Below are 6413 nucleotides of genomic sequence, written 5' to 3' on the forward strand. Positions count from 1 at the left end.
GCAATGGTACACACCACTAGGAATGTACTATAAAAGCCATAAACTTGAGGCACTTTAAAAAAACCCAGTACATATGCTTTTTAATGTTGAGCCACAATTTTGGAAAAGTGTGACTGATACGTAAGCTCCTACAAAATAACCAAGCATCTGGGAGACTGAGAGAGAGAGAGAGAGAGAGAGAGAGAGAGAGAGAGAGAGAGAGAGAGAGACTTTAATCCTAGTGGGGCTGGTTCCTTTCTAAATGTTCATCCCTGGATATGGGTGTTGGCCATTTGGCCAAGGCACAATTGTTAGGATTTCTATTTCTGTTATTTCTCAATGGCAAATCAGGCTGCACAGTTGTTTGGGACCAAAGATAGATGGAATTTCCTTCTTGCCGAACCACAAGTGGATGGAGAGACAGACCACCACCTACCTTTTCTGCACTGTCTTCCATTTCAGCTGCTCGGGTGGAAGAGAAAGGATTTCAGTCCTCCATGATTCAGCAGCACATTTGCAGCTGTGATTTCCCCTCTTAACAGGCTGTTGGGAGGGTGTGGGTCCTTTTCTCCCTCTGTTCTCCCCCTGTGAAAGAACTGAGTGGCTGCTCAGCAGCTGAAAGGTCCCCCCACTCAAAAAAAAAAAAAAAAAAGAGGCTGTCCACAGGCTGGCAGATGCTGGTGTTATTAGGACAAAGAGGACAAAACTATCCTTTGTTGACCCAAAGCAGCAAGGGGCTAGAGTAGGGCTGCAGTTCTGTGAGACAAACAGGTGATTTTAAAAGGAGGACATGGGGACTAGAAGGGCTGCCTCCTGCCTTGATCCTTCTTATCAACTGGAAATCTGATCTTGGTTCAACACCCACCATATTTATTTCAGCTGCTCTGAAGAGCAGGAAAATGACACCATGTCTTCTGCAGCAGACATCTACAACATACCAAGGATATGTGATGTGTTTTGGGGTGTTCCTCAAGACAATAACAAACTCATACATGCCTGTAATGAAGAAAATGGCTGGTTAGTTCAAACCAAGGTGTTCCATCTCAACCTTCCTTTTGCTTCTTTTTATTTGTCATTTTTGCAGGTTCCCATTTCCCTCAATATACTCACTATTCTATGTCCTTACTCTCAGTTCCATTTGAGATACTTATCTGTTAGGCTTCTTGTCTTCTGGAACATCTTCTCAATCTTATATCTGATCTCAGAAGCTTGTATCTCAGGCCTACACATTGTTCTCATGCCAGGCAAACAACGTTCTATTCTCTCACAGAATTCACTCATTCATTGTATTAATATCCCACTCATCTAGTGCCAGGGCACTACTCTACAGGGCTAACAACAATTAAAATACCACAACCCAATGCCACCCACAAAGACATAAATAAAGAACCAAGAAACCCAACATATCCCCCCCAAAAAACTTGGACAGCAAATTGAAATCAAGACCATCTCAGTACATGGGCCACAAAGATGTTACACGGTAAGATGTTTCCATAGGCCTCTTTGAACAGTACTGTATGGTTTTAACCTGTTTGCAGAAGGACAAGAGAGAGGGTGCCTGGTGTGCATCTGCAGGTAACACTTTCAATAGAATCATGGCCACTGCCAAGAAGGCCCAGTTCCTGGTGTTAGTTTTCTGAGCCTCTCTTGAGGTGGCCACCCATGAACATGACATCTGGCTGACCCAGGTGGCCCTGGTGGACAATCTTAAGGAAAAACACTTTCTATTCCAGTATGCTGCCACCAAATGTACACGTAGTGAAAAAAGAGAGAGAAGTATCCAGCCCTGACAAATGAATATTTCAGAGTCAAACTGCAGATTAAGCGAAATTTATATTTCCTCTGTTTATAACATTGTCCCTCCAGGCATGCAAATCTTTCAGTGTCATCTTTATGAGACTTTAAATATGCAAAGAAAGTCCTGCTATCTCCCAAATGACCAATTACAAAACAAGCATGAGCCATCAAGTCAATTCTGACTTATGGCATCCCTTTTCTGGGTTTTCCAGGTAGAGAATACTCAGAAGCCCACCTTGTTATCCAGCCAGCTACAAAATCAAAGCAGGCTCATTTGCCAAAGACAGGTGGAGTCAGGCTAATTAGTATGAAAACAGTCTTTTCCTCTTAAGGATGCATGGCTCCCAGATGTAGAATAATTAAGTCATTTAGTGAGGTCCCAGCATTTGAGGAACCTAGGAATACCAACCCACTGCTTAACAGTGGGACAGAGGTGATATTCATATTGGCTATATGAATATAGAGACTGACTCATAACTATGAAAAAAGGAACAGGCAAGCAAAACAGAAGGCTTGAATGAAGGCAGGGGAAAAGGGTGGCTTTTTAAGATGCTGTCTAGGTTTGTCATCGCTTTCCTCCCAAGAAGCAGGCCTCTTTGAATTTCATGGTTGCTGTCACCATCTGCAGTGATCATAGAGCCCGAGAAAGTAAAATCTGTCACTGCCTCCTTATCTTCCCCTTCTATTTGCCAGGAGGTGATGGGGCCAGTGGCCATGATCTTAGTGTTTGTTTGTTTTTTGTTTTTTGATGTTGAGGTTCAGACCATTTTTTGTGCTCTTCTCTTTCACCCTCATTAAGAGGTTCTTTAATTCCTCCTCACTTTCTGCCATGCTTTTGCATAGTCAATGAAGCAGAAGTAGATGTTTTTCTAGAACGCTTTGGCTTTCTCCATGATCCAGCGCATGTTAGCAATTTGGTCTCTAGTTCCTCTGCCCCTTCGAAATCCAGCTTGAACTTCTGGGAGTTCTCGGTCCACATACTGCTGAAACCTGCCTTGGAGGATTTTGAGCATAACCTTGCTAGCGTGTGAAAAGAGTGCAATTGTATGGTAGTTGGAGCATTCTTTGGCACTTCCCTTCTTTGGGATTGGGATGTAGACTGATCTTTTCTAATTCTCTGGCCACTGCTGAATTTTCCATTGATGATGATTTAAAAAACAGTGCACTGGTCCTTTGATATTGAGCTGTGGCACCAGCCTGGTTTGTTCCTTTTTGCACACCACACAGAGAATGATTAAAGTGGTAGGAACCCCCCTTCCCCCAAATTCTGCATTGGCTTTCTCTAGCAAGCATATCATTGCTTAGCACCACTCTGGCAGCCATTGATGATGATTAAATCCTCTGCGAGCTAGCAAAAATTTAATGCAACTTTCTAGGCACACTGGACATCTTACTACTTCCTATACCACCCCATGGCTGGAGTGCAATATGTTCCAGCAAAAATAGTGCAAATCTTTATTAAATGAGGTACAATCTGCTAGTTCGGTACATAGCCTGGCAGCCATTGATACTGATGATATATCCTGCTAGTTCGGTACACAGCCTGTGTAGATTCAATAAGATTTTGAATTCAAATAATGTATGATTTCTTTCCTTTCAAATAAAGCGGGGTAAAGTAAAACTAAATTTTAAGTTGGAAGCTTTTTAAGCAGTCTATCTTGGAAATAGTATTGTATAGACCAAAGCCGAGCCCTGCAAAGAGTAGACAAGGCAAAGTAATGGCCAGTACCCTATTTCCCTGAAAATAAGACCTAACCTGAAAATAAGCCCTAGTATGATTTTTTCAGGATGCTCATAATATAAGCCCTTCCCCCAAAATAAGCCCCAGTTAAGTGAAACCCCGCCCTCCACCATAGTGCAGCAACCAGAAGAAGATGACAGGACTGTATTTGAATAAATGTAGATTGTTGTACATTAAAAAAAATAAAACATCCCCTGAAAATAAGCCCTAATGCGTTTTTGGAGCAAAAATTAATATAAGACCCTGTCTTATTTTCAGAGAAACATGGTAGTAGCCCTTTTCCTCTTCAGACACAGAGGTTCCTTTCTCTTGTTAATGGAAGGGGAAGAGGCAGTAACACACTTTTTAACCTAGCCTTTCTCCCAGACACATTGGACTTCCCACCTTTCGAAGAAGACGAACTAATATAATGACTAGTAGATTTTAACCCATCCCTCCTCCTCCAAGGGGCTTGCTCTTGGTCCATGTGACAATTCCCCTGTCTTCTATTCAGAATGTGAGGCAGGCTAGGTGGATGGAGAGACAGCCATTTGAAGGCATATGGTGAGTATTATGGGCTGGGAGAACAGGAATCTGCCTTCATGTCTCCCTAGCCTAAGTATTCTGTCTCCGACATGTCACATGGGCAGCAACACACTGGAAAATGAGCTGGAAAGGGTCTTCACTCTTCAGCAAAGCTTGAGAAAGTGATCTTTAATGTACAAGGAATCCCAAAAGCCCAAGCCAGCATGGCCAAAGGATTCTGGGATCTGTAGTCTAAAAATGTATAACTGGAAAAAAAAAGGACAGAGCCTGTGGGACTCTTTAGGACTCTTAAAGATGCCACCAGTTGTACTAGTAGCAGTTGTTCCTGGTTTCGTTTTTGTTATGAATACGGAAGCAAACTAACCCACTACTCTTTGAAAATTGTTCCCATACTAGTCCAAGAAGTAGCTGCCCTTCAGAGGCAGCAAAAAGACCATTCTTTGGAGCACAAGCGTTTATCTGGCAACATATCTGACCTTATTGATTGCACAAACAAAGAGCTGCAACCTGAATCTCATTCGGCACATGTAGTTCCAGAAGGCCTCTATCTTTTGGACAGAATCTCTCCTCAAAGTATATCCCCACCCACACAAACTCACAGATACACCGTGATATTAGGCAACACAGATTCCAGTCTCCTATATTTGGCCCAGCCGGCTCAATATGCTTCAGCTTTTTTTTCCCTAGAAACTTGAGCAAGATCTTTTTCGGTATTCATTGGCAAACACAGATGAGGAAAAGAGGACTTCTGGCCTTTCTAGGCAATGCTAACAATGCCTCCGCCTGAAGGCTTCCATCTCGCAAAACCCCACTCTCCAGATTATCTTTCAAGCCCTCTGCGCAAACAGTATGAATGAACTTAAGTCTTTATTTGCATTCCCTTCAAATTGCCCTCTGCCACTGGCATGAGACCTTGGCATATTTGTTTTAAGCCTAGTGGAGCCAAGCCGGGCACAGTGCCTCTGCTGCCACCACAAAATTGCTTTAAAAGCAGCTGCTGAGTCAGAATAAATTAGCCTATGTGTATATAGTATTTTCTTCTTCTTTAGAAGCAAAATGAGAATAAAATGAAATACAAATTAAATAAATAACTAAGCCCCTTGCAGGATAAATGGGTGCTCTATTTTGTGGGCCTGAAACATTTCTCTAGCAGGATTCCCTACTAGCCTGGTAACTGCTGAACAGGGAAACAGCTGAATTGCTCTTTTCAAATACGGCTAGGTTTGTCCTTTGAAAAGAAAAGAGAACTACGTTGTGCCACCAGCATGCATTGTGTTTAGCAGCACTGCCTAAGCTAAGGACAGTCCTCTGCCCCACTAGTGCATCTTAGCACCTGATCACATGGGCCATTTTAATTGGGTTTCCCCCCCTCCTTTTTATATCAATATATTTGTATAGATAGTCACAGTGGTATATATACCGCTGGGCCCGTTCATATCGCTGTCATTTACATCAATAAATTTCTTACTATTTGTACTGATTCTGTGACTATCGGTCCCCAGTCTTTGGTCTCCAGATGTTCTTGGACTACATTTCCCAGAAGCCTTCACCACCACCTCTGCTGGCCAGGATTTCTGGGAGGTTGGGGACCACTGCTGTAGGCTACACATGCCATCTCATGTAAATCAGTTCATTTTCTGCCCTGTTTCTGGGTCCTCACTGCCCTAAAAATTTGTCTTTTTTAAAAAAAAAACACATATAAACACACATTGCTAAAGTGGGATATGCATGCCATTTTCCTGTCACTTCCAACTGTTAGTCGTTATGCTACCTGGTAGGACATGTCCCTAGCTAAAGGGTTGAATTGGTGTTAAGCAGGTGGTGGGGGGAGATCAAGCATAACCCACAGAAGACTATGTTTATAGTAGAAGAATATGCTTACAGTAGGTAAGATCAGCTAAGTGATATATTAGCAAATAGTTGTGTACGGAGGAAATAAAGGGGAAAGTAAGCAATTTAACACTAAGCATGTAAAAATAAATTAAAAGGGTACAAGCACAGTGGCCATGAAGATGCCATAGTGCCCAAGAAACTGACTTCTTTGCACAGTAAATAAATCAGCAGCAATGTTCACACAAAACAAATCGATAAGGATCGATTTAATACCAGGACTGGATTATTTTTTAAAGGCCATGCGAATGAAGTGAAAAAAAAAAAAACCCTTTGGCTGGCAAAATGAATCAATGTCACCCATGCATCATGTGAATGGAAGTTTATAAAACCATTTAAATAATGGCAAAATCAATATATTTTGGTACATGTGATCAAGCCATTATTTCAAGTTCCTGGCCCTCCTCCTAGAATATTCCACATCATGCTGTTGCCCACTTCTAAAAGAAATAATCTTTTACCCATATTTGTTTTTGTTGCA

Source organism: Pogona vitticeps, chromosome 1 (assembly GCF_051106095.1).
Source record: "Pogona vitticeps strain Pit_001003342236 chromosome 1, PviZW2.1, whole genome shotgun sequence".
Taxonomy (NCBI): domain Eukaryota; kingdom Metazoa; phylum Chordata; class Lepidosauria; order Squamata; family Agamidae; genus Pogona; species Pogona vitticeps.